General features: G+C 47.9%; 1 protein-coding gene across 6 annotated transcripts in view; it reads right to left on the bottom strand.

The window, feature by feature from the left end:
* Positions 1–16,325, bottom strand: part of RUSC2 (RUN and SH3 domain containing 2) — a 61,635-nt gene that overhangs the window by 33,082 nt on the left and 12,228 nt on the right. For 2 of the 6 annotated variants that reach the window (XM_027665343.1, XM_027665342.1), the window contains one exon: positions 2,347–2,453. The gene's annotated coding sequence lies outside the window, so the exon portion shown is untranslated. Of the gene's footprint in view, positions 1–2,346; positions 2,869–4,220; positions 4,636–15,751; positions 16,096–16,325 lie in introns of those variants that run through there. The other 4 variants (XM_027665341.1, XM_027665344.1, XM_027665346.1 and 1 more) reach the window with 4 other exon arrangements.

Below are 16,325 nucleotides of genomic sequence, written 5' to 3'. Positions count from 1 at the left end.
GGCACAGCCTGTACGTCCTGGGGAGCACTCCCACCCCACACAGTGAAGGAGGCTGCATCAACTTCTTTTTTTTTCCTTTAGGCAAGCATTGTACACACAAACTACACATAATTTTTCTTCCACATGCTGATAGAAGTATGTGTATCCTGCATACATACCTTCTATTGCACATCCTGTCCTCCAGACCACGGTGTACCACACACAGAGTGATGCTGTTGTTACCCACCACCAATCCCCCATAGGAACCTGCTCTGCAGCAGCACCACAAACCCAGTGTGGTGCACACCTACAGGAGATATTCCGCTCTCTGCTCCCATGGGCCTGAAAGGGACAGAGACCTGGAGACAGAGAGATTTCCCAGGTTCATGAGTAAGATAGGGATGAGAAGGTGCTTCCAGGATACTGTTGCCAACAGCACTCTGCTCTGCAATTTTGCTAGAAGCCCTCTCCTTCCCACCTGGCTCCCTGCACTGAAACTCTGTATTTATCTTCATCACCTGGTATAAAGGCTATGGAGCCTTGCCACTCCATAGGGATGGAGAGGAAGAAACCAGTTGAGAACCTGCAGCAGCAAAATGGTTCCTCCGGAGAACTACTGCAGAAGAGGCTGTGCTGAGGATAACCCCCAACTCCACAAACCCCTCGGGGCTGCACACAGCACTGAGCGTCTCGGGGAACACACTGAGAGGCTGGAGAATGACAACAGAAACAACACATTTACATTCCCTGAAAATGACAACCCTGGATTTCTCCTCTGTGCGCTGTACCCCTGGTCCCTGACCCAAACCACCCTGTTCTCCAGCTCTGCAATGCCCCTGTCATCTGCCTCTTCTCTTCAAGGTTCCTCTATAGCCCTGCCAAATATCTACCATTTTATCTACATTTTTCCTACCATGCTGTTGCCCCTGATAGGCCTAAAAATGCTTTATCTGAATTATTCTTGGGTAACTGGCAAATGGAAGAAAGGTTTTCTGAACAGGTAAGACCTGCCAAGCAGGTGGTATTAAAAGCTGTAGGTGTTTGGAGGTAAAAAAGCAGATTTCTGCTTCCCTTGTGCTCCATGCACCTTTATGACACCCATCAATCCACACCTTGTATGATACGTTCCTTCACAGCCACTGCTAACGTGACTCCCATTTACTCCACATTCCCCCCAAACACCTGCAGTTGCAACCCCACATGCTCAGCATCTTCCATAACCCAGAAGGACTGAATCTGCTCTTTGATTATCCCCTTTTGTTATGACATTCCCGTTTGCACATTCCTCTACGGCCACGTCACTTTAGCACACACACTGAAATCTCGTTCTTTTATGCCTTCGCTGTATTGTTCTCACTGTCATCCTGAACACTGCCTCTCCAGCATCTATATCCATATCCCACATACATCCTTCTCTTTGTTCAAGCCATTCTCCCATATGCAGAGGCAATTTGATGGAAGGATTTGTGCAGAGGGTGGGGGAGGGAAGAAGAAGAAGGCGGGGAGGGAAAAGAGGGATTTGGCTATAACAAGACCATGTAATTAAGCTTTAGTAACTGGTACCCAGCCTGAACCCCTCATTTCAGTAATTAAAAGCAATAATTCCTCCATTCCTAGATAACCTTTCTCATTCGATCTGTGAAAAGAGGCAGGGAGAAAGCATCCATTTACACAGCCAGCACAGACACACCCTGGCAACACAAAGGACTCCAGCCAGTACACGGCTCTTGTGTCTCTTAGCAGAAGAGCAGGGTTTTAGATGCCATAATATTTTATCCTAATGCCTTTTGAACATATCATTTACCAGTATTTAGGGTGAAAAAAGAAGGAAAAAAAAGGATTAAAAAAAAAACGCTGAAAACCACACTGACAGCAACCTTTCATCTGTCTGAGCCCTTTGTCTCTGGCTTTTCATGGAAGCGCTGTCTGTCAAAACAGCTTTCGAGCTGCACAGCAGCATCACCACCAGGGATGCACAGAGAGCATGGTAGCTGGCAGGACCACAACAATCCGTGTGGGCTCGGCTGTCATGGCAGGCACAATGGAGAGCTGTGCAGCGGCACTGCCGGGGCGAAGCACGACTCGCCTCTGCACAACCAGCCCTGGACATGACAACTGCTATTTCACAGCCACAATAGACAAACACGCATTCTGCGCAGCAGCCCCAGCCTCCCCGCTCGCTCACATCCATTATAATCACAGCAGCTCCAAAGCAGTGCAGCCTCCAAAGAGACAAATCAATCCTAAAATCCTTAATCGGGTAGCTGGCATCCTCTACAAAAACAAACCAGCCACAGTGCAAGACAACGACCGACCTGAAAACCAACAGCACAGCTAACGCCCACCCCGATCATTTCTCCATCTCACCTTTCCGCAGATCTTTCGTTCCCCAGCTCCTGTCAGTGAACACACTCTGCTCTGGCACCACTGAGCACTCCAATTCCAGAAGGCTCCGTGCTCTCTTCACCAGGATGCTGTGGGAAACACAGAGTCAATTTTTTTTTCTTAATTTTTTTTTTTCTTCACAGCTGCATCCCTGGCAATGCAGAGGGTCTGCGCAATCACATCTCCAACGCTCCTGCTGCTGCTGCTGTGACGTGTCTGCGTGTGAAGGAACAAGCATGCCCACAGCATCGCCGCTCCAGCTCGCAATCAGTCCCTGTGGAACCTCAGACAAGGCAGGGGATGGGAGGGAGCAGAAAAGGAGAGGAGGGGAGGTGAGTCAAGCTGGATGATGGAGGATTGATTCTTACAGGAAGGCAGCATGAGGAGAAATAAAAAGACTAAAGTCCGTGCCATAAAATAGAGATGCAGCATCTTATTCTGTGATGAGCTTGTATTTTGGATAATGTGTGCTTGCAAGCTGTCTGACCTTTTACCCTGGCTATGTAAAGAAAAGCAAAAGGGACTGGAGTGTTATGTTCCTACCGTTGATAATGGCAGCTAGAACCCTTGGAAATAAAATGGCAGTCTGCAAAGTAACGCGCAGGAGGAGGAGGAGGAGGATGGGAAGACTGCAAGAAGCTTCTTGAAGCTTCTTGAAATTCCTGTAGTGCCTCATCCTAAAGAGCTTCATCAACAGTATCTACAGAGCATCCCTGAAATGCAGCCACATCCGGAGCAAGAAGCAACGACCAGCACTTCTGAAAGCACCTAGCAGGGGCAGGATGTTTGCAGTCCCTGCTCTCACAGGGGATCTCAAATCAAGATCTCACTATTAGCTGCAGTCTGTGATCAAAGTGCTGCCCACGACCTGGGCTAAATCGCAGCATCTCTGCAAAGCAATCCACTGCAGATCTCCCGCCCCGAAACAGGGGGTCACCACCTGCAAAGCTTGGGCCCTCTTGCTATCCTGGGGCTACGTAAAAGGATTTTTCCATCACCTCTTTTCACCAGAGCGGAAATGGAACCTGCTCCATAAGCAGAGCAGTGCAGGTCCTGACAGGGCACAGGTAGCTTCGGCAAGGGACATATGTGGCCACTTTTCGTGTCTCACCAGTTAGGGCATGATCGCACACCCCAGAAACTCAGTTGTGCTTCAGGCTGTGCCAGGGGAGGTGTTTCTAGCACTGAAGCACCATCCATCCTGGAGGGACCACTCATGTTATTGCCCTTTCCCATCCAGCCCCGTGCCTATAGCCCTGCGTGGAGCCAAGCAGAGCTCAGAGACTGGAGCATCCATATTGGAAAAAACAATCCCTATGAGCTCAAACCAAACCCCATCTCCTAAACTGAGTCTGCATGGGAAGTGAGCAAGTAAGTTAAAGAAGGGGTAAAAATGTCACACAAAGTTCAGAGAAATTAATAACTGCCACATGGCTGAAAACTTTTTGCTTTAGGCCCTGATGCACCCAAAACAGGAACCAAGTAACACAAATACAACAGCCCAGACAACATAACACTTTTCAGAAGCTTCTACCTCTGGAGAGGTCAAAATAAACACCTACGCCAGAAAAATGTTAAGACTTATTACTGGAAGTGGCTGCCAATTGTCTCAGAGGCCAGAACACTAGGAACTTTTAAAATACCTCTTCAGGTAACATTCAAATCAGATTTCTCGCTGAAAACCCAGGGTAGCTCCCACCAGGGACTCCAGAGGCAAGAGTTTAGGGGCTTCTCCTCCAAGCAGGGGAGAGACTCTTCCACCAAGAAAACAGAAAGGGCCTTGAGCTGGCTGTGGGCTGTGCAGCCTGTTTGCAATTCACTGGAGCCAGAATCGCAGATGCAGCTCTGCTACTCACCTCCAAAACATGGGCAACGCTCCCTCAACCAGTTCCGGAGCTCAGGCTTCACAGGTCCTTCCCAAAAGGCCGATGTATCTGCCTCATTGGGGGTACTCCATGCTCCCCAGCCCACTGCCTGCTTTTCCTGGAATGCTGGGGACCCACACCACCACCCGGTCCTGTTCAAACAGCAGGGACAAGTCCCAGGTAGGATGCAGGAGTGAGGGATATATCTCTATGCCTGGCCATTACAGCAAGCAGAAAGCTAGTCCTGGCAGGCTCTGCTCAACCCGAGCTGCAGTAAATGAGACTATTTACTGTGCCCCCATTAGCGTGCAGCTCCAGGACCCCCGTATGGCCAGCCCCATTGTACTGTCAGCGTTAATTAAGGCAGGCTCAAGCAGACATCTCCGGCCCCTTCAGCTGGGACAGTCGGGGAGCAGCAGCAAGGAAGGAGACAGAGAGTTTCAGCTGTGGAGCTCTGTGCAGAACAAGGAGCATTTGTTACCCAGGAAACTCGTTCCCACAGCAGAGAGGAGAATGGAAACTATTTCAGTGCCCTCCCCAGTCCTCCACAAGCATTGCCAATGCTGACGCCAGGAGGTATAAATGCTGGCAGGCTGAGTGCTTGCCTGCCTCCCTGTCCCTGCCACAGGACACTGGCATTAACCAGTTCACTGACAGCAATGCCTGCCTTGTGTAGCAGACACACACACCAGAGCACATGAACTCAGAGGAATATTTTGTTAAAAATCGGAGAGAGTAATGCAGCAGACAAGGGGCTCTCTGACAAACATTCCTATTTACATACCTGCTCCCAACACGAACATCTGTATCCTCCTCCTCAAAACATGTTCTGCATGTTTCCCAAATCCCAAACTCACATGGCCTCACCCCTCTGCAGCACATATCCCTCTGACGCATCTCCCTCCACAATCTGCCTCTCTCAGCAACAGCAGTAAGAACTGATGGCCTGTCCCAAAGCTTTGTAGGTAGCAGGATATCTCAGAACGAATGAGGAAGAACAAAGCTCTTTCTTTGGGAGACTGTCTTCTAGAAGATGACTTCTCTTTGATCACGGAGATGAGTCAGTGTGAGAAGGGGAGCATGGCTGATTCCACAGTCTCACGCAAGGAGGGAGCAGGGATAATGCAGGTTGGTGACTGTGCCAGCACAGTCTTCTTTGGAGAAGGAAGGGCAGGGAGATGGAGTTGCAAGGACATCTCTGCCCCAACAGTAACAAGGGTCCTCATCTTGCTCAAACTGGGCAGGCAGGGATTGTGCTTCCCAGACACCAGCACTCTGGGGCATAGCTTGGAGGGAAAAATTCCTTATCAAGCAATGTCAGTCTCATTATCCACAAGCATCCCAAGTATCAGGCAGAATTTTTGCCATCTCATCTCCTTATCCCTTGCTCCAGGGTTTTGAGAACTGAATGCACAACACAACCTTCCAACTGTGCACTCCAATAAGGCAGAACATCCTACTCCCCGTCATGGGCTGCAGCAAAACTCACCCCTTTGGGGGAGCCCCAGGTGCTGCACTTATACTGGACATGAGCTGTATGCGTACCCAGAGCACTTGCTGACAAGAACTAGGACACAAATAGATCAACTAGGTGGAAAAAAGCCCAACACATTCGTGTCTTGGTCTCAGGCTTCTTCCTTTATATACCATGCAGGAACTGGCTGCTGAGGTCAGCACATGCCCACACACAAGAAGATAGAATCCTTTCCACTTTTGCTGCAATTGTGCAGCTAAATCATCCACCAGCTGCCCCAGCCTCCCACCTATTTGCTGCAAAGCTGCTCCAGTGATGTGTCAACTGGAAACAGCTCAGCCCCAGATCCCAGATGGCTGCCTAGGCTGTAGCTCTGACACCAAGCACCCTGTTGGAACAGGTCTTTAATCACCATGAGGTGGGGGTCACAATCCTGACCACCCTCACAGCTGCTGCCTCCAGCTCACTGCTACAGCCCAGCAAAGAGAGCTGCCTGCCACCTCCTCCGAAAGGATGGGTATTTTGACCAAGACCTCATTACCTTCAGTGTGTCCATTCCTCTCAAGCAAACAGAAAGTGGTAGGAGTTACAGCAAGCTCTCCACCACAGCAGATAACCTCTGCGTTGCTATCTGCAGGTGCAACAGCAGGAACATGCCTAGGGTACAGATTCTGGCCTATCATGACCCCCCTTGCAGCACAGCCACGGGACATCTTCACTCTTTCCCACGTGCTGGACTACTCATGAGCAAGGTGAAACCAGTTCAGTGCCTTCCCACCTTGCTCACTCATGGCTCAAGGCAGAAATCTAAATTCCCAAGACATTGGCAACCCCATCCATCACCACTGAGGCTGTTTTGGAAATGTCAGAGAGACGGATGTTGGTCAGAGTTGAACTAAGAGCACAGCTAGAGCAAGGGGGACCAGAGTACAGAAGCCAACAGGAAAGGAGGAGATGATGAAACTTTATAAAATTCCTCATGAAGAAAAATCATAACAATTTCCCATTCCTGCAAACTCAGTGCTTCAAGGTCAAAGGACATCTCTCTAACACAGAGAGATCAATACAGGCTGATCGTTATCGGCATGTGCTTGACATTTTTTCTATTCAGTGGGAACAAATACACAAGCCTTTGAACAAGGGGTCAAAAATCCATGCAGATTGATAAAAGCACATGTTAGCATAGTAGAAACACCTGCCCTCAGCCCTCACATTTCCCCGAAGGGGGGGGTCACTAACCGATCCCCACTGAGCCTGCCTTCCAAGGGATCTCAGGACAGAGGCACAAGAGTCTCTGGGGTTATGCTGGTTGCAAACACATTCACAGCATTAGGATTCACCAACCCCCCATCATGACCCTGTGTCTTAGTGAGTCCTGCCCGCTGCCCAGAACTGCAGCACTGATTTCTTCAGGGTTAGCAACCCAGGGCAGGAGTCACACCTTTGAAGGAGAAAATGGCTTCAAAAGAGAAAGTTGTTGCTGTTTTTTAAAAAAACTTGGACATTTCCTGTTGCTTGCTGTCTTCTAAGAGAATTAATTCCCCAAATTCATCCCTCTGATGTTTAAGAACATTCTCTGAGTTTCCAGCTTATCTTTATCCATGCACAGCTCACCCCTATCCACTCGTGTTCCAAAAATGAGCTTTAACGTCAGCATTTATCCAGTCCGTCTTTAAAGTTACATCATCTGCACTCTCTAATCATTTCATTAGGTAGGCTCTCCATTTCTTTGATCATACCCATATTCCTTCTCTGGACCAGACAAAGTTTGCACACAGCCTTCAGCAAGTGACTGGAAATGTACAGAGTCCTCCAGACAAGGTCTCCCATGCCTTAATATGCTAAAATTTCCCCATCTCTGCTACCAATGTTTTGTCCAACGTGTCACACTGGATGACATTTATCTTTTTCATGGCTGCATCACGCTAGTCACTCGCAGTTATCCTGCACGTCACTTTAAGTCCCTGAGTCTCCCCCCCTCATCGTTCCCACTTTCCCCAGCGAGTTCCCGGATGGAGCTGAACTTTTCGCTCATTTTGCACGCACACAGCCATGCAATTCTGAACCATCCAGCTCCCATTTGTATTATTCCTCAAGGACACGCCAGCTTTTCCTGCTGAATAACACTGAACTGCCTCTGACAATGCTTCCTAGCTTTGTGTCTTTAGGAAACATCACTAGTGAAGTTTGACTTTATAATGCTCAGAGCATTATCTGATGTACTGAATAGCTTCCATTTGAAGGCTTATCTCCACTAACAACTTCCCTTCAGACCAGTAGTTCCTCTTTCAACTTTCCTGTTATCTTACTCCAGTCTGCTTACTGCTTCTTAGTTTTCAAAGGGTACTATGTACGGAAGAAATACACATGGATCCAAAGGTAGGTAAGAGAAGCACTTGAGAGATTCATTTCAGGTTACTAAACAGATAAAATATTAGCAAATCCCCTAGAAGAAAAGAATTAGGATAATATGATGCATGCTTGCCTTGCTCCCCCTCCTTGCTCTACACCTGCAACCATTTCTAGAAAAATCATACTGAGCAAGGTCATTCCAATCACTATCTGGATTTTCAGCTTCCAATACTGAGGTGAAATCCTTCCCATTGTGGGCAACTGATGCTTCACTGACCAGGAACAGAGGCCCTCACAAGCTCCATAAAAAGTCATAATACCAGATAGGGCTAGTGCTGGTACGGATTCCCCCCAGGCTGGGTTGAGTACCACATACCTCTACACTACTGAGACATCTATGGGAAAATCAAATCCTGCCCACAACCAGCTGTCTGTCTCCAGTCCTTTCCAGCACCAGATTCCAGTATGTTTATAGTCTTTTTCAAGGAAAAATGATGCTATCAACATTTTACATGCAGGAGACTGGGGCAACAGGGAGATGTGAATCGCTCAAAATTCTGTGGGAAAGGGAGAAATGATCCCACAACCCAACTCTTAGCACCCATCTTTTACTCCTAATACTTAGTACTGCCCAAGCAAGAGCACAAAGAAATAGCTGAATGTTTCTATAGCAGAGGGAAATGAGGACACGAACAGAAGAGCAGCTCCTCAATCATGTCTGAAGGCTCAGCTTCAATCTGATAAACCAAGCTCTTAAAGAGGTACAGAAAATCTTGAATTAAAGCAAGGCCTCGACATAATTGATCCAGCCTGAGGTTTCAGAGTGTTTTAAGTAGCTCTAAGAGCAACCCTGTTTTTTCAAGTACTCACTCAGTTATTGATGCTACACTGAATGGGAACATAAACTCTCACCAGTCAAAGCCTTGGTAAAAGCAGCAGAGAGGATATTATTAAAAAATAAAATATATATGCCTTTTAATCTGGTAAACAATTGCTCTAAGCAGCCATGGTAACAGTGGATATTAAGGTGTTACTGGCTTCACTTCTATTAGTTTTCAAAATGGGACCAGTGCTGCCCCTGCAGCACAATTTACCTAAATGACTGGTTTCACCATAACTTATAGTTCCCCACTGTCATGAGGAAAGCCTTAAGTTGCCACATTACATACTATATTGGAGCTGGTGAATTCAGCAGCCACGGTTCTGCTGCATTCGCCGGTTTGTATTCTGACCTCAAATAAGAGTTATGTAGTTCCAACTAAGCAGCTGAAAAGCTGCAGGGCTGAGCTGAATCTGCAGCCCTGAAATGGTTCACTGTGTACACTGCTTGAGGGAAGTGACTGCTTATGGTTAGTTCCCATGATGTGCACCGAAGTGACATTCCCTTCCCATTCCAGGGGCATAGGCAGGGTGACTCAAAGTCAGGGCGACTGCACGGCACACAAGGCTCACAGGGACTGCAGTGGAAGGGATGTAGCAAGGAAAAGGGCAAGCAGAGGAGAAGAAAAACATCGCTGTTCCACGCATGAGAGTCCACATCCAAGAATGGAAAAAGATCCTACCCTCAGTTTCAGGACTGAGTCATAAACAGTTTGTTTTCCAAGGCAACAGCAAGTATGAAAACTGCTCTGTATTTCTCTGCCCATGGCAGGGGGGTTGGAACTATACGATATTTATAAGGTCCCTTCCAACCCAAACCATTCAATGACTTTATGATTCAAGCACAAAACCCACACTCACCTCACTCTGCATATGTCAAAGAGCTTCCTGCCATCCCTGTTCCGAGCAACAGTAGAAGTCAAGCAGGAAGATCTGTCAACTTGCCACAAAGCGAGTTCCCAGAAGACCTCCCTGCTCTGAAACATTCCCACTTCACTTTGCAACGAAGCCTAGAGAGCAAATAACCACTGTCTGATTTATTAGAGACACATGATATTAATAATGGTTCTTTATACTGATTTAAACCCTAAGTTTCTCTACTTACCACCCCAACTGGACACACAGTGCTGCTCTGCAGTGTTACCTGCCCCAGTTGGCTATGTTTCAGTAGCAAATAAAGCAATATCTTGGCAGCTTGTGCTTCTGCAAAGCACTCTGTGATTAAAAGAGACTGCTGAAATACACTCAAAACCCACCTACCACCAGCAATGCAATAGCAGAATATTGGCAAGCATAGAACTCCAGTGCTAAACAAGAGACTGCCTGAGCACCCACATCCCAGTAGACACCAGAAAAGCTGCAAAGGGGAAAGGGAACAGGACCATTGAAAACTTGTTGATACTCTGTCCACCACTTATATATTAACCTGCTGGCTCTCAGATGGAATAGTTGTCTTTTACTCTTCACCTATGCTGTCTACAGTACCAATACTGTTAGCTGAAGGGACAAGGTGTACACACAAATAGCAGATTGACATAAATTATAGCCATTACCATGACACTTCACACAGCACAGACTGCACATCCCCACCCATAATCATCGTGCATGACCTGCTCATTCAGAAGGGATCTGTGGTTACTGCAGATCACAGGCTGAGCTTGAGCAATAGTGGTATTTTGCTTTGAAGCAGACAAACAATATGTAGGGCTGTGTGCACAGGCATGTCATATGCAAGACCTGGAGTCATCCTTCCTCTTTGCCCAACACTGGCTCATGCCTCATGGACATATATCCCAAATGGACAAACTCGCGAGAGCTCAAAAGCAACAAGGAAAAAAAGGACAGAAAGGACTAAATTGCAAAGTAAATGGGTTGGTTCTCTGTGGAAAACTAGGGGGTACATGAAAGGAATTTCAAAACGTATAAAAGGCTGCTGCCAAGAGCCAGTGAACAAGCTGTTCTCCACCTCCTCAACAACAAGAAGAGTGTCCCTAAGGGGCAGACAGGGAAGATTAAGTTAGACATCAAGTATAAAAGATAAAACTAGCCATCCAGTACACCAAAAAAAAATTAACAGTCAGAAGGTAAGACTGGTTTCCTTAAAATTTTCCATGGTCTTGTATGTCTCAGGAAGCTCTTTGCTTTACTTATTTAGAGGAAAGCAGTCCTGTTAATTTTCACAGGCCCTCACTGTCAGACATTGGAAACACTGTCTTTCTCCAGCTCTGCTGCCAAACAAATGCCCATCTTAGAGCCTTGGTCAACCCATGGCATCAGGAGATACCGACAGGTGGAAGGGACTGGATTGCTAAGACGCAGAATGCAGCAGATAATGACCCTTTTGCTGGGAGTTTCTAGAGATTAAATGAAGAAATCCAAGGAATAGCTTGGCCCAAGGCCACTGTGCCTGGGCCAGGGAGATATGATTATTATGTATCTTTTGGAGGTCCTACTGTCGTGTGTTCTCTGTTTGACTCAGAGAAGCAGGGAACCTCTAATGAGGGATTAAAAGCTGAGAGCTATTTATTCCATGAGGCAGAATACCTGGAGAAACACAAACATGCTCCCGGAAAGACACAGCAAACATACAGGTGCAGCTGAGAGTGGAAAAGCATTGTGTGCCAGCTGATCTAGTAACTAATCCACCTGGCTGTTAAAAACATACTCCAGATGTACTTTTTCCCTAAAGAGAACATCCTTAGCACGAGCTTTCAGCCAGTGGATTCATCCTCCTTTCACCCACCGCATTGGAAAGACCTTTTTCTCATGAATTTGGTATTGTCAGAGATGATCTTTGGTCACAGTTGAGAGCCCTTCCAAATTTCTCTCTTGTTATTATTAACCTCTTCCCATCTAAGACAGCAAGCTGTCATGGATCATCAGTCACCTCTACTCAAGGTCTCCACATCAGGTCAGCCCATGATTAAGCAACCTTGTGGCTGTATGTGCTTATCGGTGTATGTTTAATTGGCACAAAGAGATTTAACTCGCAGCTCCTACTTGCTGTGTGGCCAGTTGTGCAAAGTCTACCTCCTCCAAAAGTCACATTCAGCCAACAGGCAGCCATCCTACGGGCAGACAGGCACACAGAGCCAGAAATGGGGAATATCTGCCTCTCGGCTTTGGGCAACGATTTCGCTCAGGCTGGAGAAAGACCCATAGCGAGAGAAATGCTACAGGGATAAAGGGGATCCATGTGTGGGAGGAAATCCTTTCCTGTTCTTTAAAATAGAAAATAAAAGCTGGCAGAGGCAAAGCCCAGGCAGCAGCGATTGAGGCAGGACACGAAAGCAAAGCAGGTCACAGGAGATGGCTGACAAACCTGCCAAGCTTGGATTGTGTCGGACAGACTGAAACAGGGCTCAGCCTCGTGTGAGGCAGATGAAAGAGCAGGGTCACACTGCTCTACAGGGTTCCCCATGGAGACATTTAGGCACTTCAGGAACTCCTGGAATCTGTGGTGTGTAGCTCTGGCACCACAGAGACTATTAGAGAATAGCCTTGAAGACTATTCTAGATAGAAGAACTATTAGAAGACTATCGAGAAACATCCAGCAAAGAGGTGCTCAAGGACAACAAACAAGGCGTGTCCACACACTCCAGAAACATTCCAGTCAGAGGAACAAGAGCATGCCAGGGTGGAAAGAGCCCTGAAAGAGCCGTCAGGAATTCTGTAATATATGACGATAGACAGAGCCTTGGCTCAGGCCTATTACCAAGCAGCCACAACGGCGACTCAGAGAGCTCCTTTGTTGGCTGGACATGGGAGAGGAGCAGGAAGGAACACAAGAACTGAGGAGCAGGAAGCCCCTGATGAAGGACTGATTGCTCAGAGCATGTTCCTGGAAAAACAGAATCATGCTTTTCATCTCCGTGATGTACATCCACCTCTGGACAATTCTGAAGCCTGTGTTTTCAATTCATGCTTAAGAAAGCACTCTATCCTGTGCACACACCCAGCCTGTGCCTCTCACACAGTATGGAAAAGAGAAGATCACCTAAATGGTGAGATGGGGAGGAGGATGGAGAACTGGAGATAGAACAGTCCAAGAAGGAGCAGAGCATCTGCTCTGCTATCATTCTCAGTGCAACAGCCAGAGAAAACGCTTGGTCATGATGCTCTAACAGGACCTGCTCTCCATCCCTGGGAACATCTGCCAGAATTAGTAATCCCGAATCAGAGTAGGTGAAGCATGCACTTGTGACCTTTTCAGCAATTTTTGTATGCCTGCTGCTTTCACAGCAACCTTCTGTTATCAGTTTAAAATAAATCCAGCCCTTCTGAAAGCACTCAAGGATTGCAGAATCACAGAATCATTTAGACTGGAAAAGATCTCTTCTAAGATCACTGAGTCCAGCCATAAGCATCTGGTCCTTCCTCTACAAAGCCAGAAACTAGAACTGATGCATCTGGGGATGCAAACATGGAGGCCAAGGAGCTGTAGAGGGGGATTAATGCTGCAGTCCTGAACTCCAGGATCTGAACGGGAAGTGTGGTCTCCCCTGCCCATGATAGAGCTGCTTTCAAGTCAGAGAAAGCAGGGAAGCCCCAGCATTGCCCCTAAGTTTACAAGCAGGTGACCTCGTTTCTTCTCCCATGTGCGAGGTTTCATGTATTAAGCTGTGTAACCAATCGGTGCTCCACTCCCACATCCCATATGAGACCAGGCAAGAGTGGAGCCACATCATCCAGCTACAAAGGGACTACCTCTTTCTTCGGATGGGGTTCCTTTGAGCATGAGCCCCTCCATAAGCACTTTTTGAAGCATTTTGTGAGCTCTGGGCTCCAGACACTGAGGACAAGGACTCAGTGAGGTCTGCTGCTTTCCAGTAAAGTCTCCTGTTTTCCAGCACACAGCATGGGCTGATACTGCAGCAGCACGAGAGCAGCTGAACTGCCTACCTAGCGTAGGATCTGACCAACAACAGGCAAAATCCAGCCTGAGGGAAACAAACAACAGCTCCAGCCTCTCGGTGGGATGGTGCATCCTGCACTGGCTGCATAGCTCAAGGAGCACAGCTCCTCCCCAGATATCTCTGCTGTGTGTTCCAGCTTTCAGTTCTAGGCACTGACCACACCACGAAAAGGGCAGAATTTTGGAGTAACTTTTGTGTTTATATGGATAAAAAGAATCCAGATCTATGGCCGTAATGTAACTCACAGATTTAATATGCCTTCCACACTTAAACTGATCTCCAGGTACCAGTCCTCAGGATAAACCTAACCCAGGACCAGAATGCGTACATAAGCCACTGCTACAGTCCAAGACCTTCTAGTGAAGCAGCTAGCTCTGGCCACCAGCAGGGACCTGGCAGCAGGCTAGATTAAAGCTCATCTTTAACCCCTCTGGGAATTTACTGTACCTCACATTAGACATAGCAATAATACTCAGAAACACACAGGGAAAGCCCAGTGGCAAATAACCTAATCAGAACTGAAAGCCTCACACCTTCTTGATATCAGCACATCTGCAGAACCTGAGGGTCACAGTCCCCTGTGGTCAGCAGGACAGTAAGAAGAGGAAAACACAGGAAGCCCTGCTGGACCCACTCTGCTGCCCACCAACCCCCCCCCCAAGGGTCCAAGGCTGCTCTCCATGGAAGATTCCCAACACTTTGGCTGAAATGATGCCAGCACTTGGGCAGGGCTTGGTGTTATTTTTAACACTTGCTCACATAACTCTTTGGATGAATCCTGGGAAGAGCTTGTCACCAAAATAGTACACTGTGGGCACTATTTATACACCCACTGGCAGCGCAGCAGGATATGCTAAGGAAGCGAAGCTAGAGCACCCCCTTATCCTCCTCACAGGGACCTAGGGGGGCCCTAAAACATAGTTTGTTGTTTGGGCTGGTGCTCAGAAGTGAGCCATCACCTGCAGGAGGCCTGGTATCCTGCTGAGGAGACAGACTCTCATCCATATGGGAGGGAAGCCCAGGTACAGTAAGCTTGGGGAAGATGGATGGCTGTGAGCACATCCCAGCTGCTGTGGACTAAAAAGGGAACAGTTGTGCCTAAACACAGAAAATGCTAATGCCCTCCTATTTTATCTCTCCTTGGCTACTGCGGGGAAATCCAGAAGGGGTAGGGTTTCTCAGTTGTCACCTCTTTTCTCCTATACAGCATAGGCAAAGGTGTGCAGTTGTGGGATCAGGTGAAACTTCAAATGCCAGCAAGGCTTACTAGAAAGAAGGCACCAGACCAACCAGACTGACAGTCCTTCATCCCTAGGGACAGCAGCAGCCTCAGGCCTTTCCATACCAAAAGAGTGTGCCCTAAGGAATTGAAGGAAAAACAAAACAAAACAAAACAAAACAAAAACAAATCACCCTTTTGAGACTATTTAGCGAAAGGAAGGCTCTTCCCCTATCTAATTTTCTGGCTTAAAAATAACTTCTCTAAAGCCATTTCTGAGCCTATTGAACTTCCTTGATTTTTGTCTTCCTAGAGTTTCTCCTCCCTCCCACTGTCTCCCAAGACACATCAGACTGCACTCTACTTTCACGTCTCCCGCAGAAGCAGGTGATATGACCTGGAGAATATGCACAGGATGCTGCATGAGAACAGAGAAGTTACAGAAGAGAGGAGCAGAAAAGGACCCAAAGTTTCATTTCTCCACTGTGTAGATAAAAATAAAATATACATATGCATTTTCTTTCCCTATAAGAGAGGCTACACTCTGAGCAGCATACTGACTGTTCATCAAAGCTACAGAACAATGCAATACAAAACCACTAATTAACACATGCTCTCCAGGCAGGGGCAGGACTGGCCCCATTACTTTCAGCAGAACAAATAGAAGGGATCGGCTCCTACCTTGCTAGATACAATCTCCGCAGGACGCGGGCTCAGCTCACCGCAGCTGGAAGCCGAGTGCAGCAGCAATGGCATGAGAGCAGCAGGAAAGAATACAGTGTGCAGAGCCAGCGATAATCCAGAGCAAAACCAGCTTGTCCCCGTGCCGGCTCAGGGATCAGCGAGCCGTGCTGCAGGGAGTGTCTGCCGGCAGCACCCCTGTTGATGCAGGATGGCGGGCAACAGGCAACATGACAAGGCACTTCTTCCAGACAGGAGCCGGCTGAGGAATTCCTCCTGCTGCCAGCCACCCGCCCCTCCTCCGGCACAGCGGTGCCAGGGTCTCACCCACAGCGCATGTGGGCAGGAGAGAGGAGCGAGGGCTGCGGGCTGCTGGCAGCGCAAGGGCCAGATTGCTAATGAAAGCCCCAGTGTAAATACAGATGCGCTCTGGAGAGCGCTATGGCAGAAATGCAGCTCGTGTTACAGAGAGCCATTTACAGCAGGCACGGAGAGCGGGGAGAGCGTGGCGGGGCTGTGCGGGATGGCTCCACTGCCTGCCCACTCGGACAGCGGGCTGGGAGGGCAGCTGCCT

This window comes from Corapipo altera, unplaced genomic scaffold (genome assembly GCF_003945725.1).
Source record: "Corapipo altera isolate COAL_440 unplaced genomic scaffold, ASM394572v1 61045, whole genome shotgun sequence".
Taxonomy (NCBI): domain Eukaryota; kingdom Metazoa; phylum Chordata; class Aves; order Passeriformes; family Pipridae; genus Corapipo; species Corapipo altera.
Note: the sequence above shows the minus strand (reverse complement) of the source record. Positions and strands in the feature narration are given on the sequence as shown.